General features: G+C 39.5%; 1 protein-coding gene across 2 annotated transcripts in view; it reads right to left on the reverse strand.

The window, feature by feature from the left end:
• Positions 1 to 23,915, reverse strand: part of Sgcd (sarcoglycan, delta (dystrophin-associated glycoprotein)) — a 1,018,375-nt gene that overhangs the window by 695,514 nt on the left and 298,946 nt on the right. The window contains exon 2 of one of the 2 annotated variants that reach the window (XM_006533306.4): positions 1,210 to 1,279. The exons of the other annotated variant lie outside the window; for it this stretch is intronic. The gene's annotated coding sequence lies outside the window, so the exon portion shown is untranslated. The remainder of the gene's footprint in view (positions 1 to 1,209; positions 1,280 to 23,915) is intronic. 2 annotated transcript variants of the gene reach the window in all.

Genomic DNA, 23,915 nt, shown 5'->3' on the forward strand with positions numbered 1-23,915 from the left:
GGATCAGTCACCAAAGGATTTAACTTAGAATGGCTTACAAATTAGGATGTTAGTTGTTGCACCCAGCGATTGTGTTACCTGTTAATTCTGAACTAAGTTTGTGTGGTGTTTTCCTTCAGGCAGTGAAACAACTGGGTTCCAGAGAGAAAGCTACAGAAGCAAAGTGTGAATTTATAAGATGTGCACCCCAAAAGGATATAGAAATTTGGAAGTGTGCAGCTGGCGTGGCAACGACCCACCATGTTAACTTAGTGAGTCAGGTGGACAAACTTTGGAGCTTGGGGTCAGAGAGACTACAAAGATGAGAATAGTCTGGCCTGCCTGCTATTGCCCTGTCAATGTAGTGTGGATTGCTTTTTAAATATTTCATGCTACACACATAAATATGTTATAAAGTTACATTCAATCACCTCACAGACAGAACATGCCCATAATATAGAAATAGTTTACATTCTTTTAAAAGGTAGTGTAACAGGACAGTACAAAAGATCACCACATTTCCTGTGTCAAAATTTTGTTGTTAACTTCTTATTTTAGATGTAGAATAGTGAAAAGCTGCTTGGGCTTTAGAGTAAGGCACCCCTGACCTGAGAGTAGATTTCCTCTAACAGGCTGGGAGCCATGTAGAAAGTCACTGGCCTCTTCTTGAAGGTTTGCTAGTCTGTGATAGAGACAATCACTTGACTTAGCTCATGGGTTGTTACAAGTATTCCCTGAGGCCATATGTGAGAAGCACTTTGGAAGATACAAGGAACAGTTCAGTTTCTCAAGTAGAGTGGTCAACTACCCTTACAACAAGTCACAGTAGTGGGTACATATAATATTAGTGTATTGGTGGTGCTGTTGGTAGTAGGAGCAATGGTCCTTTTATAGACAAAAATAAATTACAAATATTAGGCACATTTTAAGGACTAGTTAAATCCTAAGTACAAATATTAAGTTTAGGAAATACATATATTTGTTTATTTTTAATATGCTTTGCTTTTAGCTATGAATATCAAATAGCATATTACACTGAAAGGCTCACACAAATAATTAAGATATTTTTTATGTATTTATTCCTTGAAGACACTAATTCTAGAGATCTGTTTATATTTTCCCCCTTCTTAATCCATTAAGCATGAAAAACAGATGGACTTCTCAAAGATAGTGATTAAAAAAATGGTAAAACAACTTGTTTTTCAAGTAAAAGCAGAATCAGTGTCTTACCTTTGTTCCTAATACAGTATCTAATGGATCGCCAATGCGGTGATCTTCCACTTGAAGAACATCAAAACATCTATAATATACAAATCAAGGAAGGATAATGTAAGGTCTTCTGAAGGTTTGTTTGTTTTATAACAATGCTTTATTGGAAATTTCTGGGACCCCCAGTGGTCACTATTTTAAAAATAATTCCCCTATGAACAAACAAACCAAAAAATTGCCAAATTATCCTTACATTTTAAACTAAAATTAAAATATTAAACAGGATCAATTTTAGTTCAAAACCCTCTCAACCTCCTAGGTTGTAATGTGGGTTGACTGAAGACAAGAAGTCATTTATCTAGTCAAGCATCTTGTCAATATGCCCAAATGGATCAACCACCAAAGAAGGCAACATTTAGTTTTCATTTCCATGAGCTAAGGGACTACCCATAATGCCTTTTGCCAGCCCCATCCTATTTCACATAATCCCAAGAAAAGTCATTTCAAAATAAAAGCCAAGAGAACTAATATTAAGGATGTTGAAAGTTGAGAAGCACGGGTGAGAGAAAGAATATACTTTCTCCAAGAGATCTGAAGAATTCTGAGCTGGAACTTTGCTCACACATAGGTTGTATTAACATAAATTCCTTCCTTTATTTATTGACTAGTTACTATTCTGACTTAGATCACATGCTAAGACTACTCTTGGGTGTTGGATTTACAATGAGGAATTATTTTGAAAAAGACTCTTAAAATGCTAGGGAAAACAGAGAGCAAACAATTAATGATGTTATGTCATTTACTGACTCTAGTGGCAAACAATTAGAATACCAACTCAGGAGGCCGAGGCAGGAGGATTTCTAGTTCAATCACAGCTATAGCTACAAGCATAGATCATTTCCCAGAATGAAAAATCAAACAACATTCTAAGAAACAAAAAGTAATGGGCCCTTGTGTGGAGGAATATAATACAGAACCATGAGAGAGGGGAAAAAAAGTGAAACTGGAGGAGGAGATAAATTTCTCAAGGGAAATGACATTTGAAAGCTGAATGATAAGATAAGTAAAATTTGGCCAAGTGGAAGGCATTTGGAGTAGAAGAGACCTGCAATGGTAAGAATGTTGGGGAGTCAAAAGAGTAATTTCTCAAGGAGAGTACTGTACCCATTATGTGTGGGCCCATGAAGTGAGGGGGGGGGGTGGGGACGGGAGATAAAGGGGAGTGGGAGAAAACTCGCATCCTGCCAGAGTTCCGGTGCTCTGGGCAGGCAGACCCAGAAGGCTGCAGCATGCTTTCCACCCTGCCCTGGGTTGGTGTCTGGCTATGGGAAACCATGGACCCCAGTTGGCAGGTGGTAGACAAGGGGCAGTTCTAGGCACCAGGTTCCCAGCCTTGGGCATCCCATACAATGATGGATACTGGGGAAGAGCTGAGAACAGAATGAGTTGCCCAGGGGTGGCTCATCAGCCCGTGGGTTGAAGGGAGGAGAGGCCAAGGGGAGAGGGCACTTAATGATTCCCACACGGGTGAGAGTTCTTGGTCCAGTTTGTGGCTGGAGCACGGGAAAGCCTTCTGACAGGAGATTAGACATGACTCATTCAAGCACAGCGGGCCTTGATGAGCAGAGACAGTCTAAGGTTTTAGAACCTTATTGTAGAAAGGCAGGGAGAAGAAGAGAAGGTAGAGAGAGAGAGAGGCTGGCCATAGCCATGTGGAGAGAGGGGAGAAGGGAGAAAGAGAAGGGCTAGAGAGTAAAAAAGGTGAGAGCTTAAAGAGAGTGAGGAGGGGCCAAGCAGCTCCTTTTATAGTAGGCTGGGCTATCTTGCTGTTGCCAGGTAACTGTGGGGAGGAGCGTACCTGGCTGTATGTTATCAGGTAACTGTGGGGGTGGAGTCTAGCCAGAATGCCAGAAGCTTGGGAGATTCTCTGCATGATGTCAGGCACCTATTTGGAAACGTGGCTCACTTTTCTGTCTCTTGTAGGGTTCTCTACTGGGTTGCTGGAGCAAGACCCATTCAACCAAAATCGGCTGCCTGTCACGGGCCCCACAATTATAAATAGAATATTTAGTAGACACACTTTGACAGAGATTCCTACACATGGTAGAGAGTTTGGAATTTCAAGTGCAGTAAGTAGGCCAGTGAGTTGACTTTACTGGCTAAGGTCCTCCTACTAGGCTTGAAGACATGAACTTGATCCTTAGGGCATGAGAGAAGAAAAGAATTAACTCCTATAAGTTGCCTCATGATTTCCAAATTTCTACTGTGGCCTGCACACCCACATCTGCACACAAAATAAATAAATGTTAAAATAAATAAATAATGAAGTGTAATAAGAGTGATTTTTTTAAACACAGATAAGCAGAAGATAGGAACTGAGTAGAAAGGTACAAAAGTATCCAATCTCTGTGAGAATCTGTTTTCTTTTAAAAGCCAATTATGTGAATATGTTTTTGTTTTATTCCAGGTGTGGGATATGAGGTTGCTTCATAGAAGGTGAGCATGATTTGTCTCATGCACTAGGAGGGGCATGATTTTTATCCAAATACAGAAAGTTTACATTTGGAATTCTAGGAACTTCTGAGAAGGGATAAGTCGTTCTTCTGAGCTCTGAGGAGACTGCTGCTCCTCTGCTGCTGCTGGTTCCTTTTGCTGTGAGTTTTCAGGTGGCCAGGAGCAAAGAGATGAGAAGTAATAGGAGATATTATGATGACAAAGATTGGACTTGCCCCAAGGAAAATGAAACCCCAAATCAGCAGGAAGTAGTCTAAAGAGCTGTATCCTCCCTTTCTCCTCTAACCTCTTTCTCTCCTACCTAGTGTTGGGGTGGGGGTGGGGTTGGAAGGGATTTGGGCAGCATAAGGGTAAAGAAGGGTGATAGATATAAGAATAACATAAAGTATTGTCAAAAAAGCAATCCCCAACCTACTGGGAAATCTGTAGAAAATACTCTGTTCACTGCTCTAAGGGATATTTTGTTATGTTTTAATCTGATATTTTATTAGTATTTTAAGAACTTATTTTTTCATGAGTATCTTACTTACATGTTTCCTGGCACATATGCAGTATTATCAGAACCAGAAGAGAACATCAGTAGTTACTGGCCAAATGATATTTATGTAAGAGGACAAAATAATACTCAAATTGAGCAAATTAGATCTCCCAGTTATACATCTTCCAGAACATAAGTATTTGGAAATTGGATTGTTAATTACCAAGTAAAGTATTTAAATGGAAAAAATTAACAGTTCAAAATTAAGATGATAGAGTAGAAACACACTATTCTGTCCCAAAGCTGTTCTGTACAACATAAGAACAAAAAACCATGATGTCATGTTGAATGGATCATTGGAATACAACCACTTTTTTTCTAACTACAAATGAAATTCTAATTTGTCACTGACACAATTTTGAAATTCAACCAGTTTCACAGGAAACCAATTAGTCTCCATTTTCAAGTTAAAACACAATGACAGAAACTTTCCCACCCACTCAACGCATTTTGTTTTGATGGTTATGTTTTAACTTAAAAAAATGATTTGTAGAAGCAGCAGTTTCCAAACTAAATACAAATTGTGGGGAGGTGTAATAGCCTTTTCTAGCTGTCATATGTAAAAAATTTCCAGAGCCCAGACACATGAGGATGATAGGGCGTGGCATGAAACACCAGTTTAGCTTTGAGATGTCATGGTTTGCTGGACAAAGCCCTTGGCTATTTCTGTCTTTATTGCATGCCATCTAAATGATAGCTGAGAGACAAGTTATGATAGGTTCATTCAAAACAGCATGCTCCCAGGGATCATAAGTCACTAGATTCTGGATCATCAACCAGTAGGCCTCAACACATAGTCCCTGAAGCTGAGGTAGCAGAAATACTTCAAAATTATCAGAAAGACAGACTCAGCTGTATCCTAGATGTCCTAGAGGAAAAGTGCTAAATATGTGAAGACAGCAATCTATTCTATTAAGTCTTCAAGATTTGATTTTAATTTTTAGGACAATCTTGCATCATTCAAAATCAGCCAAACTGCAGGGATCTTCAAGATACATGTGGCCTTCAAAAAAAAAAAAGTTAGGCAGTAAGATATAGAAAGAAAGGAGCAAAAAGAGAGTGACAGGCAGGATGTGGGACCAGGAAAGAAACCAAGGAGGGCAAGCTGTAGGTTTCTCTGTGTACTGATTGGTTTTACTTTTATGTGGTAGGGGGCTGTGCTGCTCAGACTTTGAAGGGAAAGGGTCCATCATGGTGAGGATGCTGTGAGTGTGGGAAGAGTGCACGACTGTGTCCATGGGAGAAGTTTCAGCCTGCTTGCTTAAACCTGAGTGGGTCAGAAGTGAGAGAAAAGCTAACACTGAGGCTTGGTTGGTCTCCTCCTTCATTCCTTTGACCGAATCTGGATCTCTAGCTTTCACAATAGTGATTCCTATTCATGGAGCATCATTTTATACCAGTTAATCTGCTCTGGAAAAGCCTTCATGGACAAACCCATTGGCGAGCCTCATTCCCATCCTAGGTCTTTTTTAATCTAATCAAGCTGACAATTCACATGAACTATTTTAGATTTATTTGTGAAAATTACCTTTTTGGGAGTTTATTTTTAAGTATTTAAACTCAACCCTAGGCTAACAGTTTTCTTTAAAAGAGAAAACAGGATGATGCTTCAGGCTAAAGAGGTCTTCCCTCCCATCTTCTTCTGACTCCATCCTTTCCTACTGATCCATAAGAATGAAAAAGACTGGGCCCTTCTAAAATATTCTCTCGATTTGTATTCACAGGGTATCTTGCTAACATAGCCTCAAGTCCTGTATCCCCACACGTGCCCCAGGCTTCATGCCTATCATCATGTGGTATCTCTGTGTACTCCTTGGCTCAAAGAGTAACCTAGTGTCAGAGGTACTAGGAAATAGTTGTGGGGATGTTGGAAACAGGAAATATGGGACTTGAATTTTAACACATGAACATGCAAGTATCAAAAGGTGTGGGGTATTGGGCTATGTACAGACAGGCTGGTCTCCAGTCGAGCTGAGATCTGAACCTCGGAAGGGTGATAATTCACCTACATGACATGGTACGTGTTCCCTCATGCTCCTGGAACTCCACAGCCCCCACAAGAGAAGCATGGCTAGAAGTCATATAGGCAATGTCCCAAGCTTCTGACTTTCAGGCTAAACTCTTCCCCAGTTTCCTAGCAACAGAAAAGATAGCAGCTCACTTTTTGTTTGTTTGTTTTTGTTTTTGTTTTTTCAAGACAGGGTTACTCTGTGTAGCCCTGGCTGTCCTGGAACTCACTCTGTAGACCAGGCTGGCCTTGAACTCAGAAATCTGCCTGCCTCTGCCTCCCAAGTGCTGGGATTAAAGGCATGCACAACCACCACCCAGCAGCAGCTCACTTTAAAAGGGGCTTTTAGGCCCCTCCTTGCTCTCTCACTCCTTTGTTCTTTTGCTCTTCCTCTCCTCTCCTCTCCTCTCCTCTCCTCTCCTCTCCTCTCCTCTCCTCTCCTCTCCTCTCCTCTCCTCACCTCTCCTATTCCTCTCTCCCTCTTACTCTCTCTAGCCTTCCCCCCTTACCTTCCCTTTTCCTCCCTGCCTTTCTACAATAAAGCTCTAAAACCATAGACAGTCTCTGCTCATCAAGGCTGCAAGTGTGGGAACCTCTCTTCCCTCTTTCCTCTCTTCCATAACCCTGGGGCCCCCAGGTTGGGCCGCCCCTTTTCTACCCCCTGTCGAGTGGGTCAGAGGCTTGGATAGCTACCCAGGGCTGAGTGGAAAGCATCTGGTGGGACATGGGTCCTCCCTCCCCCCTCTACACCGAGCCCCCTTTTTAGTCACCACAAAAAGGGTGGGAGTGTTTGTAGGAATTTGTGTGTATGAATTATTCTACCTTCTGTAGAGCTATTTAGTACTTTTAGAAGTAAAATCTCACAGCTGTAAATAAGACAAGATCACATCTTGGACACACTTTTAAAACAATAGTAGCAGTAGCACATGTATACTAACAACAACTTCCAGCACTTTGCCCATTTTATAGTTATCTTCTGCATGCCTTATTGTTTTATAAATCCTGTTGGCTCATAAATAGTCATAAACACTGTAAACAGTACGTTAGTTAAATAAGCTCTCTATAAAATTTCAGGACTTACTGGGCTATCTAAAGTAGAAAGATATGTTATATTCTCCAGTTTATACCACATAGTTATTTCCTTTCGTGGAACTCTGAAGTTATTTAAGTAACTTGAGGCTGAACAGACAGACCCACATATAAATGGAGATGTGACATGACTGGATAACCTCATAACTAGACCACAGGGGATGACAATGTCATCAATAATGGTATCTCATATATTTTTCTGATGACAATGTAAGCTAATAAGACCCAGCAAGAGAGATATAGTAACTAAAACTAGTCATCAATTTCCTCAGGAGACACCAATGCAACACTTTAAATAAGCTCTTATGTGAATTAAAAATTACCTTTCTAAGTCATCCCTTATAAAAATCAAAGGTCATTTTGCCATCACTTTTGATAGCATACTCAGTAGGTAACACTGCCTAGTGTGTTAAAGCAGAACACAGAGCTGACTGGCCAACTGCTGCATTTGGCGAAGTCCTGTTATTATTATTATTTTTTCATGAATGTCAGTTTCCAAGTGAAACTGCAGTCTTCATTGCTTTTTAGAATTACTGTGCTTTGCGGATCTTATTAAAACCTTGTAGCATCTCTGATGCCCAAGGCAGTGCCTGTCATTGTAATAGATAAGCAAATGTGTCCCACTCAGACACAAACACTTACATATGTCTTTCCTATAGCCTAACCTAAATATCTGTAGTGTTACATAACCCTCAGTGAAGAAGCAATGAGGAATTCACATCTGAGGTAAGATGCTGAGGGATGACTGACCTGAAAAAGCCCACTGCCCCATAGAACCTCAAACAGTCATAAAATATGACAGGTTTCTATTTTTGCCGTCTTTGTTTTGAACTTAGGTTTCACTATGTAGCTCAGGTTGGCTTTGAAAAACCTCCTGATTCATCTTCCCATGCATTACAATGACAGGTTTGTGCCATTGCACCTAGCTAGGCTGATAGTTTTTAAAAACTCTTATGTTTGGCCAGATCCCATGTGAGGATGTGGGGACAAAGATACACTCTTGATATCTATAATTTTAAATATATAAAATTATTTAATATATAACATATATTACAATAAATATAAATATATAAAATTGTATTCTGAGATACAAACAAATGACTTATTTCTTTTGAAAACAGTGTATATATAGATTGAAGGTAAGTTCAAGTAACATTCTGTCTTCTTATGAAGTACAGATGATTGCCTTCATGGCAAGAAGGATAAACGCTCAGGCTCATTTAGACAAAGAGGTGCGAAGCCTATTGCACACCACCCCTCATCAGGACCTGACCGTTGATGAAGTGCACCCCATGCTTAAGGCTGTGCTCCACCATGAAAGATAAACCTCTAGAGTCAGCATTCTAAGTTCCCTGACCCCAAAACACCTTATAAGAGAAGCCTTCAGAGTAATTGTGGCTTCACAGAATGAATTGGGTAGAGTAGCTTCGGTTTCTATTTTGTGGAATATTTTGAGAAGAGTTGGAATTAGGAGAATGCCAGGGCCAAGAAGCAGGAGTGGGTGGGTAGGGGAGCAGGGCAGGGGGAAGGTATAGGAAACTTCCGGGATAGCATTTTTGAAATGTATATAAAGAAATAGCTAATAAGAGAGAGAGAGAGAGGGAGAGAGAGAGAGAGAGAGAGAGAGGGAGAGGGAGAGAGAGAGAGAGAGAGAGAGAGAGAGAGAGAGAGGCCTTCAGGTACCATAATGATTTATACAAGTATTCCAAGCTTAAGACCCAGATACAGAATATTCACAATTCTCGGGAATCTGACAGATTTGTTTCTTGGGCTAAAAGTGAAGTTGATATTATGAACATGAAATTGATAATAGCATAATTGAAAGGCACAAAGGACCCTGGGTATGTTTCAGACTTTTATGTGACATGGCATACTAGTTGTGTTTAGCATCATGACTTTAGAGAATCAACCACTGCCCATGTTCTGCATAACATTTTATCACACATTGAGTCAATACAAAATAATGATCAATCATTGTTATGTTTAGTAGGACTACTTTCTCAGTGCCCTCACACAGTCAGTGAGAAAGTGAAGCAAACTACAAATATAACTATATCAACATACAGTTTAGGGAATTTACTTGCTATGGCACAAATGTTTAACTCAACCTCTCACATGAATGTAACTTTGACAAAATGTATGTATCTGCTTTCCAGTGTCTGGCAAAATTGCTCAGTGGGTAGGGCACTTGCTGCTAATCCTGACACCCCGAGAAGACTGTCTGGAACCAATGTGATAGAAGGAGAGAATTTCCTCAAACAGCTGCTCTCTGACCTCCACAGGCACACTATGGAACACCAACACAAGTAATACATGAATTATATTTTATTTTAATAAAACATTCCAAATCTTAAAAGATGAAGTCTAAAACACTAAAATATACAAAACTTTTTGAAGTCATGAGTAGAAAATCTCTAATGTCAATCACAGTCAAAACATAAGCATATTAGAAATATTGTATTAAATTAATATCAGGCCACGGGTGTAAAATGTTCATGAAATTTACTTAAATTTATTCTTAGACTTTGGCTCTATCATTAAAAGAGATCATCAGCATTATGAACATATCTCAAAGTCCAAAATCTAAAAAAAAAAAAAGAAAAGAAATCTGAAACATTATTGTCTATACACATACTTCAGATAAGATGAACCCTATGTGCGCAGTTGTATATGTGTGTGTGTGTGTGTGTGTGTGTGTGTGTGTGTGTGTGTGTGTGTGTGTGTTTGCATGTTTATCAGATTTACCACTGAGTGTAGTGGGTTGGCCTGATGCTGCTTGCATTCTAATATTAATATTGGGCCAGCAAGACCTGGTTACCCCAGAGAGGCATATAGACCCAAATGACTATATGTGAGTTGTCCCCAAATTATTTCTGATTAGTAAATAAAGATGCCAACAACCAATAGCTGGGAAGAGGAAACATAGGCAAAGTTTAGGGTTCCTGGGTGAAGGAGTTTGGAAGAGAACCACAGGAGGGAAAATAAGGTGAGGAGAAAGTAGAAACCATGGGTTAGGTAAGTGAAATGTGGCCCAGATAGTTTAATTAAGGCTTATTGTAAATACAAATGGTGTGTGTGTGTTTCATCTGAGAGCTAAATGCTCAAAAGCAGGGTAGAAACCCCCGATTGGGATAAAAATTTTGTACATTTGAGCTTTGATTTTCAAATTAAAAACAAGAAAATTTAAAACCAACCAACCTAGGACACAAACACACACAGGAGACAGAAGATTGGCTCTAAGTCACTTTGAATCTGTTTGATCATTGATTGGTGAAAGAAAACATTAACAGAAATAAAACCCAGTAAGAAATCATCAGCTATAGTGCATTATAGACCTCTTAAGAAAGTCTGGGCTGTTTGTTTCCTCCATCAGAGAGGAGGAAATATTTAAAGGTCTTTTATTTAAAAGGGAATAGTTAGTCTCTTCTGTTTGCATTTAGTTAATAGGGATGGACAAGGGGGACTCAGTAAAACTCTGGTCAAATGTGTATCTATAGATGCTGCCATGAACCAAGAGCCAGTGTGGATTTGGGGAGCCAAAAGTTGTGGTACAGAGGATAAATCTCTGGGGCTCAGAGAGTTGAGTCCAATTTCAGGCTTTCCCAACCACTTGCTCGATGTGCCTCCCTCTTTCTGGATAAGAACAAGGCCATGGGACTTGTATTAGCTGGTTTTGTGTGTCAACTTGACACAAGCTGGAGTTATCACAGAGAAAGAAGCCCCCCTTGAGGAAATGTCTCCATTAGATCCAGATGTAAGGCATTTTTTCTCAATTAGTGATCGAAGGTGGGAGGGTGGATTGTGGGTGGTGCCACCCCTGGGTTGGTAGGCTTGGGTTCTATATGAAAGCAAGTTGAGAAAGCCAAGGGAAGCAAACATGTAAAACACAACCCTCTATGGCTCTGCATCAGCTCCTGCTTCCTGACCTGCTTGAGTTCTAGACCTGACTTCCTTTGGTGATGAACAGTAATGTGGAAGTGTAAACTGAGTAAGTCCTTTCCTCCCCAACTTGCTTCTTAGTCATGATGTTTTGTGCAGGAATAGAAACATTAAGGTAAGAATAGCATGAGGAATCCATCTAAATCTAAACCTTTACTCAGCATCTAGAACTGAGCTAGATTTAATGTGCTTTCATGCTCCATGCATGGTTTAAACTTTGTTATTCCTGATATAGCAATATACTCCTGGCATTCTAGAGTTAGCTTACACATTGTTTCTATACCACAGTTCACTTAAGGAATAGGATGGGGTAGAAATTCAGGTAGAGAATATTCAGTGACTACAAAGGTGGTTGTTAGTAAAGTCTTTGCCATACAAATATTAGGACTGAGTTTGAGCCCTAGCACCCACATAATGCAAGTTTCAATAAATAATAGAAAAACTAGAACTTAATTCCAAATATTGTGATTGAAACTTTTCCAATTAGAATAACTTTCACATAAATTTAAGTTATCATAGCTTTGGCAGCTATGGCATTGCCCCTTAAATTAGTAGCAAGAGTCAGTCTACTCATCTTTCAAAGGTCAAGTCCTAGAAATGGTGAAAACAGAGGCTACACCGACTTGCACAGTTTGACAGAGTAGCCTGCATTGCACAGATATCAAGTTAAGTTCTTCACCTGGATAGCCCTGTGTAATCTTCACAAGATCCCAAGGAGGTAGACCACTAAAGATCTGTTTCTAAAGGAGAAACACCCAGAGGGAAATTTATATATCCTTATTGTCACATAGCTAGAAGCAAGTCTTCCAGAGTTCATTAAAAACAAAACAAAAACAAAACAAACAACAACAACAAAAGCATTAGATCTGAAGCACTTCAGGATGTGGTGGCCTTTTCTGTTTTCCTTCCCCTGGAATGATTTCTATTAATACTTGAGAGATACTCAGTGGATACCTTAGGATAAATGGCACTTTCCAAACCCAGTGTCTATAATACCTGTCCTCCTATGCTGTATTTTCTACTTGACTTTGGTACTTTTCCAATCTTGTGGTATAATCTCTTTCTTCTTTTGAACATGGGTTCTTCTTTGTGCCTGGCTCCATCAATAGAGTTTGACATGTGTCACATTTTTTATACCATAACCAGATCATTAAAATTTTATATACATCTATCTTAATCTCTGAAGAAAAACTCTCTGGGAAAACCAACCACTATCCCATGGGGAAGCTCAAACTTTCTCATACTTAGAAACCATGTAGAGAATTCATGAGGAAATATTTAGAGCAATAAGAAGGATTGACATATAGATATGTAAATGGATACACACTCTCATTATCCATTCAAAATGTACCCAGGATTCATTTTGATCCAGCATGAAACCAAAGCAACAGTTTTCATACTGAAATTCCTGTACTTAGGAGGCATATCCTACTACATAGGAAAGCAACAGACTGGGGCAAGAGTCAGAAGGAAAGATAATAGAGTAGTTTGAATAACTCATGTGGTCTGGGCCTTAGAGGATATATCTAGGTGTTTGGTACCTGGCCCAGGAATAATTTGGGCAAGATCTCAGTAGTCTAGGGAATAGGAGTTGGAAAATGGATGTGGGTGAAGTAGAAGGTCTGTTTCCTTTTCATATGAATGGATGTTGACTAAGAATTAGTTATCCACGAGAGATACAGTTCCTAGAGCATTAACAAGGGCACAGAACAATCATCAGAAACATAAAGCATGAAGGCATGATAAGTTAAGTTCAGAGAGTGTGATTTGAATCATGGAGTATCCTCAAGATTCTATTGTCCAGCTGAGGCCTCAGACATGGTACAGCAGAGACAATCCATCTTTGTCCTGCTCTTCTTGACCCACAAGATCAAGAACATACTTAGTAGATACTTAATCTCACTAATTTTAGGAGCTGTTTGTTTTGCACCAGCAAATAACTGATGCGAAGCTTTAGCTTGTGAGCAATGGTAATGCCAATCAGCCCTAATTCATTTGACCTTGCTGAAGAGGGAAGTATATTCCTGACTCTGCATGTTTCCTCTGGCATTGCATGTTTACCAATTAGTACTTAGGATATGAAAAGTTATTTAAGTTATTTGTCATCAATCTAAAAGAAGCATTCTCAGAGATCGGTGATCTTTATTTTTCAATATTCTCACTGAATTTCTTATTAACATGAGAGGGTACTAACCACAGTTCCTAAAGCTGTACTACCCAAGGCAGCCTTGAACAAAACATGTATCTTGACCTCCCAACAGCAAATATAATAGCAACAATCATTTGTATCTCCCAGACCAAACCAAACCAGAGATACGGATTCTCCAAAGTGGGTGTAAAAGACCAAGAAAGAAGGCGTGCCAGTTTTAAGGATCTATTTCTATCTGATCCCATTTTCTTTTCATGATGAGAAAATTCTGGTCTTAATTGGAAAGTCATATCCTAACTAGACAGAGAAAACTATGTATTTTGTGGGCGGATGGTGAACATTAAAATTCAAAGGCATATACTAGTTTAAAGAGAAGCTCGAAAAACTTTGAAGATTCAGCCACAAGGGAAGTAGAAAAGTGACACTCCAATTTGTAGGATGATATATAGAGAGAAATGAGGAAAGGCAGAAAAATAATTAGGAAAGAAAGCTGAATTCTTATCCTTGAACATTATCAAAAACTGCCAGCTCCGGAGAACTTAGGATACAATCCCCATTTTGAGGAAACAATTTTACATGCCTGCAAAAAATGTACTTGTGGAATTTATGCAAAAGAGACAGGTGACCAAGGCTTTAGGTAGAGAGTGATGGAAGCTGTACAATAAAGCACAAATGTAGAACCAAACAAGTAAGTAAGTAAGTAGGTAAGTGAATAAATAAAATAAAATAAGAGTTAAAGGTACCTTCAACATAAGGGACAGCAGTCAAAGTTGTAGCTCACGGGCATGGTACTTACATAGCTGGTACTGTCTGCCAGGAGACAGGGGGATACATTTTAATACAACAAAGAATCTTGACAAAAATATTTGTCTTAGCTGATAACACATCCAATGCCCTAGCAATAAGTGTATGCTTCTACTTCCCCTAATTCACTGAGTTCTTTCAAGTCAAAGGATTATGTATCCTGAAAAAAACTTCTTTCCTCCATGGTCCAATTGTTACCCTCCTTTTTTTGAAACTTGGCTTGAGGTGACCTTTCTCTTATTCCAAAGTCATGGTCAGCCTTTCCTTGTGCCACGTTGCCCTAAGGACTTTTAAACTTCCTTCTCATCCACCTCCAGTCATGATAGGAATGAAGCAATTGTTTGTGGAATTGCTTGTGTGTTGTTTGTCTTCCTCAATACACTCCGATCTCTAAACGTTAGACACCAATGTGTCTACCACTCACCCAGAACCTGAAACAATGCTGGCTAACGTTCCACAAGCTGCAGCAGACATGTCGAGTGGATGGATAAGAAACACAAATGTTCTCTCTCTTGATATGCATTGCTTTCTGCTTGATTCACATAAAAGTCTGTTCAACTTCTGCCTTCTTAGAAAACATTTCTTTTTTTCCGTTAAATGCCTGTGCACTTATGTATACATACATGTTCATGTATTCACATATGCATCTGTGCATGCAGAGCATGAGACAGAGAGGACTCATCTCACGAAGGCCATGTATCTACTTTAAGACAGAGTCTCTCATTAGTTTGGAGCTCACAAATTAGGGAGCTCACAAGCCCCAGACAGTCTCACATCACTGTTATCCCCTGCTCTGGGATGACTAGTGCATATCACCATGGCCAGCATTTTAACATAGATTCTGCGGATTAAACCCAGGCACTCATACCTGCAAAGCAAACACTTCATCAACCAAGACATCTCCCCAGGCCAGGAAAGCTTTTCTTTTCTTTCTTTTTTTTTTTTTTTTAATTACGTATTTTCTTCAATTACATTTCCAATGCTATCCCAAAAGTCCCCCCCCCCCCGACTCCCCTACCCACCCATTCCCATTTTTTGGCCCTGGCATTCCCCTGTACTTGGGCATATAACGTTTGCCTGACCAATGGGCCTCTCTTCCTAGTGATGGCCGACTAGGTCATCTTTTGATACATATGCAGCTAGAGTCAAGAGCTCTGGGGTACTGGTTAGTTCATAATGTTGTTCCTCCGATAGGGTTGCAGATCTCTTTAGCTCCTTGGATACTTTCTCTAGCTCCTCCATTGGGGGCCCTGTGATCCATCCAATAGTTGACTGTGAGCATCCATTTCTGTGTTTGCTAGGCCCCGGCCTCGTCTCACAAGGGACAGCTATATCACTGTCCTTGCAACAAAGGCTTGCTAGTGTATGCAATGGTGTCATCGCTTGGAGGCTAATTATGGGATGGATCCCTGGATATGGCAGTCTCTAGATGGACCATCCTTTTGTCTCAGCTCCAAACTTTGTCTCTGTAACTCCTTCCATGGGTGATTGTTTCCAATTCTAAGAATGAGCAAAGTGTCCACACTTTGGTCTTCGTTCTTCTTCAGTTTCATATGTTTTACATATTGTACCTTATATCTAGCTATACTAAGTTTCTGGGTTAATATCCACTTATCAGTGAGTACATTTCATTTGAGTTCTTTTGTGATTGGGTTACCTCACTCAGGATGATGCCCTCCAGGTCCAACCATTTGCCTAGGAATTTCGTGAATTCATTCTTTTTAATAGCTGAGTAGTACTCCATTGTGTAAATGTACCACATTTTCTGTACAGGAAAGCTTTTCTTAACAACATTCTGCATGAGGCCCCAAGTCCTCTAGCCTGGGACACCGGAGTGAAGGAAACAAGCACACATGCAGGCCCTTCAGTAAGTGCTCTCTTCTTTCGTAGGAGAGCAGAGCTGAGTGGTTAGCATTACCTACTCAAAGCCAGTAAAGAAACATTTTTTTTCTTTAAACATAATCATAGAGAATGTATACAATCAAGCTATTTGTTTGCTATAGCTGATAACACTTTCAATGCAAATAGCAAGAATCAATAAAAAGTCTAACAATGAAGCATGTAATTATCTTTTTATCCGAGGTATTTTCAGCATGCTATAACTAGAAGTGAAAAAAAAAGTTTTTGAAGGAAGCTATATGATAGTTACAAATGAGAGTTCAAATATGCCTTATCTTTAAACATCACTTGTTAAAAATAATCTTTATTCCAGAAAAGGTCCTCTTTATCCATTGCTTCCTTTCCCCGTTAGTATATCCTGTAATCTTTTTCAGATGTCTTTATCATGCTTACTACCTTTTCCTGAACGTGGGGTAGCACCTCTGAAACAGTAATTTGCTTTGGCAGGCACCTGCTGTTTGCTGGCTGTGAACACTATGCAGTGTGGTCTCTGTGGGGTGAATTCACACCCACAACCATGTGCCTCCTGATGCCATTTAAGAAAAGCAATCATAGAAATGTGTTCCGTATTCCTCTGGAACAAACACACTTTACAAAGCAGGTAAAACCTCTCAAGGAAAACGCTGAAGTGGTTTACTATTCATTAGTGTGTATGTGTGTTTATATGTACCCAAGAAAAGACATATCTATAGCGCTGATATTACTATGTATGTCTAGGTAGTAGTTGCTATCTTCAAAGCCCTTGAACAGATGGTACAATAATATCACTTACATACAAGACATATCAAAATGTGGGGCTGGAACCATCAGCAGCACCATTTATCTGGGAACTTGTTAGAAATTCAGATCTGTAGGCACTTCTTAGAACTACTGAAAATATGCCCAAAGAACAGGTTTTATTACCTTGCAGGTATCTCTGAGATAGACTTTGGTTTAAAAATCAATGGTTCAAAAAAAGAGATGGTTGTCCAGAGTATAAAAGATGACACCAGAGCCAAGGTTGAAACCTGACTCTTTTGGTAGCTTCATCAAAAATTCACTAGTACTTAAGTAGTGACAGTTACCATACATAATAGGTGGTTGCAAGGGTTGCATAACGTGGTAATTGAATGTATGGAGTGCTGGGTATAGTTAGCATTCAATAAATGCCAGGAATTATTAAATTAGTCTGGCTGATTAAATCCAGAGTTTGTGTATATTATTTTTTTATTAGATATTTTCTTTATATACATTTCAAATGCTATCCCGAAAATTCCCTATATTCTCCCTCCACCCTGCCCCTCTAAACACCCACTCCCACTTCTTGGCCCTGGCATTCCCCTGTACTTGGGCATATAAAGTTTGCAATACCAAGGAGCCTCTCTTCCCAATGATGGCCAACTAGGCCATCTTCTGCTACAAATGCAGCTAGAGATATGAGCTGATTGTGTGTACTATTTACTTTTCTTTTGCACTGAGAAACACCAAAACTAGGCAAACTTATAGATGAAAGAGTTTATTTGGGCTTATGGTCCCAGAGGGCTAGAGTTCATGATGGTGGAGTAAAAGCATAGCAATGGCAGCAGGAATCCAAGAGCTCACATCTTGAGCTACAACAAGGAAACAGAGAACACAGTGGAAATGACACGAAGCTTTGAAACCTTAGAGCCTTCTTTCTCTCTGTGACATACTTTCTCCAGCAAAGACACATTTCCTAAGCCTACCCAAACAATGCCATCAAGTGGAGTCCAAGTGTTCAAACATCTGAACCCATGGGGGACATTCCATTTAAAACGCTGTACTGGCTAGTTTTGTGTCAACTTGACACAGGCTGGAGTTATCACAGAGAAAGGAGCTTCGGTTGAGGAAATGCCTCCATGAGATCCAACTGTAAGGCATTTTCTCAATTAGTGATCAAGGGGGAAAGGTCCCTTGTGGGTGGGACCATCTCTGGGCTGGTAGTCTTGGTTCTATAAGAGAGCAGGCTGAGCAAGCCAGGGGATGCAAGCCAGCAAAGAACATCCCTCCATGGCCTCTGCATCAGCTCCTGCTTTCTAACCTGCTTGAGTTCCAGTCCTGACTTCCTTTGGTGATGAACAGCAGTATAGAAGGGTAAGCCCAATAAACTCTTTCCTCCCCAATTTGCTTCCTGGTCATCATGTTTGTGAAGGAATAGAAACCCTGACTAGGACAAACACTATACTGGAAATAGTGACCTAAGGATTAAGAATAAGGAAGTCTCATATTGAGCCACCAATCAACCTGACTCCTGGGAGATCTTCTCTAGCTCAGGACACACAAGTGAGACCAGCAACTGTCCCAATCTCCACAGCTTCTGGGACCCCAGCAAGCCTTGCAGCTATGGACTCTGCCCCTCCCTGTCCGCACTCCACTTTTCTTCCACCTCCACTTGCAGTCACAGATTGGTACAACATGCCCCACCTGCCTGCCTCCCAGGAGGCCTGCTTTAACTAAGGATACACAGTTCTACCTGCCTGCCAGGAGGCCTGCCTCAACCCCGGACAGCCAACACCAGAGACAACTTGATGATGAAAGGGAAACACAAGAACATAGTCAACACCATCAGAACCTATCTCTCCTACTACAGTAAGCCCTGGATATCCAAACACATCTCAAGAACAAGACTGGGACTTTAAATCCAATCTCAAAGATGATAGGGCCCTTTAAAGAGGATAGAAATAATTCTGTCAAAGAAATATGGGAAAACATGATCAAAAACCCTTAAAGAGGAAACTAATAAATCCCTTAAAGAAATATAGGAAAATATAATCAACAGGTGAAGGAAAAAAATAAAAAGGTCCAAGACCTAAAATGGAAATAGAAGCAATAATGAAAGCTCAAATGGAAGCAACTGAAAACCTAGAAAACAGAACAGGATCTACACATGCAAGCATCAACAACAGAATACACAAAATGGAAGAACACCTATGCATCTTTACTAAATCTCAAAGGACATATTGAACCCCACACAATAATAATGTGAGAAGTCAACACCCCATTCTCACCAATGAAAGTCATTGAAACAGAAACTCATCAGAAAAACAATGAAACTAACAGATGTTATGAACCAAATGGACTTAACAGATATCTACGAACCTTTCACCTTAAAACAAAAGAACATATCTTCTTCTCAGCACTTCACAAAACACTCTCCAAACTGGCCATATAATCAGACATAAAGTTTGAAATAACCCCTTGCATTCTGTCAGACCACCACCGATTAAGACTGGACTTCAAAAACAAGAGAAAGCCCACGTAATCATGGAAATTGAACAACCCTCTACTCAACAATCATTTGATCAGAGAAGAAATAAAGAAAGAAATTAAAGACTTTTTAGGTTCAATGAAAATGAAGGAACAACATACCAAAACTTATGGGACACAATGTAAACAGTGCTAAGAAGAAATTCAAAGCACTAAGTGCCTTAATAAAGAAATTGGAGAGATTTCATACTAGCAACTCAATAGCACACCTAAAAGCTTTAGAACAAAAGGAAGCAAACTATTCCACAAAATAGGAACAGAAGGACACTACCTAATTCATTGTATGAGGCCATCAGTGGAAAGAGAGGCCCATTGGTCGTGCAGACTTTATATGCCTCAGTGCAGGGGAACGCCAGGGCCAGGAAGTAGGAGTGGGGGGTGGGGTGGGGGGTCTTTTGGGATAGCACTGGAGATGTGAATGAAGAAAGTACCAAAAAAAAAAAAACCAAACAAACAAAAAAGAAAAAAAATTAAAAAAACAGGGTAACCAAAACAATCCCGAATAATAAAATAACCATGTAGAGGAATCACCATCCCTGATCTCAAGCTGTACTACAGAGCAATAGTAATAAAAACTGCATTGTATTTTGGTACAGAAACAGACAACTTGGTCAATGGAATTGAATCAAAGATCCAGAAATAAGTCCACACACCCATGTATACTTTATTTTTGACAACGAAGCTAAAATCATACAATGAAAAAAATAAGCTATCTTCAATAAATGGTGCTGGCCTAAATGGATGTCTGCATGTAGAAGAATGCAAATAAATCCATATTTATCAATTTACACAAAACTCAAGTCCAAGTAGATCAAAGACCTCAAAACCATATACAGTAAATCTAATAAAAGAAAAAGTGGGAAATAGCCTTGAAAAGATTGGTATGGGAGACAATTTCCTGAACAGAATGCAAATGGCTCCGGCTCCAAGATCAACAATTGATAAATGGGACTTTATGAAACTGAAAAGTTTCTGTAAGGCAAAGAATGCTATCAATAGGACAAAACAGCCACTTCCAGATTGGGAAAAGATCTTCCTTAACTCTACACCTGTCAGAGTGCTAATATTCACAATATTTAAAGAAATCAAGAAGTTAGACTTTAACAAACCAAGCAACCCAATAAAAATGGGGTACAGAGGTAAACAGTGAATTCTCAACAGAGGAATCTTGTATATCCTAGAACTACTTACAGAAATGTTCAACATCCTTAGTCATTAGGTAATGCAAATCAGAAGGACCCTGAGATTCCACTTTACACCAATCAGAATGGTAAGTTCAAAAACTCAAGGGACAGCACAAGCAAGCAGGGATTTGGAAAAAGGAGAACACTCCTCCATTGCTGGTAGGATTGCAAACATATACAGGTACTCTGGAGATCAATCTGGTGGTTTGTCCAGAAAACTTGAAATATTTCTATCTTAAGACCAAGCTATACTCCTAGGCTTATACCCAAAAGATATTCCACCATACCATAAGGACATGCACTCCACTATGTTTATAATAGCAGTTTTCCAGAAACTGGAAACAACCCAGATGTCCCTCAACATAAGAATAGATACAGAAACATGGTGCCTTTACACAATGAAATACTATTCAGCTATTAAAAACAAGGATATCATGAAAATTTCAGGTAAGTTGATAAAACTAGAAAATATTATCCTGAGTTATGTAACCCACACCCAAAAAGACATGGATGATATGTACTCAGTGATAAGTGAATATTAGCCATAAAGTACAGAATACCCATTATACATCCCACAGACCCAAAGAACTTAAATAAGTAGGAAGGCCTAAGTGAGATCTTGGGATATAAGTAAGTAAATAAGTACAGTACCATATATGGCAGCATTATATATGCCACAAGCAATGGCATTAAAAGATGATGAATATACTCATTGATATACTGTCTATTGTGACAAAGGATCTTTCTATATAGGTATGCTTGGTCCAGGATTATAACATTTCTACCCTAGATCAAGGCTTCTGGATTCAGGAACTCCTGTATAAATAATCAAAATCCCATGAAACTGTCAAGTTCATGAGGTCCTTCCTCCCTTAGGTCATACAAGCAGTGATGCCTTCAGGGAAGGGTGCTCTCTAAATTGTGTCCTCACACAGGGATCTTGAGAGTGACAAATTTAGTCACCAACCGGGCTAGGATGGACTTTCTGGTGAAGTGTTTACCTTTGGGTCATCTATGCTTCTGTAGGTAATACTTCACTCAGAATTCAGTAAAAATAACCCAGATAAATCACTAATCACTCAGAATTCAGTAAAAATAACCCAGATAAATCACTAATCACTCAGAATTCAGTAAAAATAACCCAGATAAATTCACTTCATCGACTTTGGTAGAATCACTTCTGTCTTTAATTGTTGTCCTGTGTGGGGTGGTCAGTCCATGTTTTCTATTTTTCCGCAGGAAAAACTCTTATACCATACCTGAAACTTGTTATGTAACTCATGGCAATCCTACTGCTTCATCAATGTGTCATCTACCCAAAGGCTGCACTGGAGATGACCCATGTGCTTCTCGTATCTACCACTGATGAAGGAGAAACAAGCAAATATGGATATCTGCACACCTGCTTAAAAGCTTTGTTATTTTTATATTTTAATGCACCATCTTTGGAAATTCTATACCTGTCTTGTTTTAGAAGAATTTGTTATTGACAGTAGACACCCTGCTACATCTTCAAGCAAAACAAGAATCAAACCAAACAAAGAAAAGTCAGATGTATGTGTGTATGTGTGTGTGTTTTATTATAAGTTAGCTTAGGGGAGAATAACGTGGTCGCACAGCTACTCAGAGTCACTATTTTAAAGAGAAAAACCCAGCAAATTCTTTCAATTGTGCAGCTTTCAGTATGCCTTTTTCACTATGTGGAAACAGCTCAAAGCCATCAAATGCTGCCTCTGACAGCTGTGGTCTCTCATTTTCAACCTGACATAATGAGCTTCAAGGCTTCAAGGCTGCTGCCCAGATGTGGTGGAGGGGCCTGAATAATTAGTGTGGAAGAATGGAGAAATTGAACAAAAAGAAAAACAAAACAAAATAAACGTGGCCGATTTTTCTTTTTCTTTTTGAATTCTCAAGCTATCAGCTTAGCATGTATGCACTCCTGATGGAATTCTGTCAGTCAAATCACTATCTCCATGCTGGAACATATGGAAAGGGCATTTTAATCCTATATGGGCAACCCAATGGTGATAAAATTATCAGAGATGACCAGTCATGTTAGTCTAGGTCACAGCCTGTTGAAGGTGTTGCTTCCTTACAAACTCCAGTTACACCAAAGTGCATTTATTCAGAGCCTCATTATCTATCTATTAGAGAATGAAAAATACATTCCACTGCCTCCAACCCCTATGCTATTATCCCCATAATAAGAGTTACTAATTTGCACAGTAAAATTCCACTTGGCCAAGTCACGTGCATAGTTTTTGATTAGAGGGCAGATTCTGGGAATCCTGGGATTAACGACAAGCTTAACTAGGTATTATGGGAAAGACTGTAGTGTCATTGAAAGAAGTTGGCAGAAAAAGGCCCAGAGAGCACATGTCAATAATTGTCTATTTTATACATTATATGTGATGGTTTTCGTTTTGTTTTTCTTTTGCCATTTGTGCAAAGGTAAAACATGGGCTGGCTATGTTGCTCAGGATGGCCTTCAACACCTGGACTAAATCATCTCTCCTGCTCTGGATTCTCAAGTACTCAGACCTTCACTAGGCCTAGTTTTCATTTTTAAAGTACATGAAATTCAAATTTCAGTGATACTTATTTTTATGGTTGTTTTGATGCTATAACAACAGAAAACATACATCCAGGTAAGCCTAAAATATTTTATCATTCTATGTGCATGTGTGTGTTCTTAAATCTAGAGACCAAAAAAATGACCTCAAATGTTGTTCCCCAGGCACTATCCACCCTTCCTTCCTTCTTTGTTAGTCATTTATTGAGACATATCTCTCACTGTTCTTGGGTTTGTCAGGAAGATTAGGCTAGCTACTGATCCCTTGCAAACTGTTTTCCTGCTTCCCTGACACTGGGGGTTGTTGCAAGATATGTGATCATTCCATGAACCTCAAGATTGTGTAATTTACTGAAAATACCTGTTTCCAGTTGTGGAGTGGCTCAGCCTTAACCCAAACATTTAATCCTTCTAATAGGAATACAGACAGGCTCTTAGTACACACCTTTAATCCCAACAATGAAGATAAAGTTGTAGAAGGAAGTACTATCTTTGAACATGATGTCTCTAATTGAGTGGCAGACAAAGTGATGAATCAGAAAAAAATTTGTCAGAATAGGATATGCCCAACTCTCACAAGAAAGGACAAGAAAAACAGGCAATTTAAGAGAGAACACTGTAGAGGGAGGAAGGAAGAGAAGGCAGTTTTATTGGGGCAATTATAGAAAAAGGTTGCAGAGAGAGAACAAGATAGTTGCAAGTGAAAACAGAACAAGCCAGAGAATGAGACAGAATGTGGGAACATGTTGCCAGAGGTAGCTTGTGGC

The sequence above is a fragment of the Mus musculus genome, chromosome 11 (assembly GCF_000001635.26).
Source record: "Mus musculus strain C57BL/6J chromosome 11, GRCm38.p6 C57BL/6J".
NCBI lineage: Eukaryota > Metazoa > Chordata > Mammalia > Rodentia > Muridae > Mus > Mus musculus.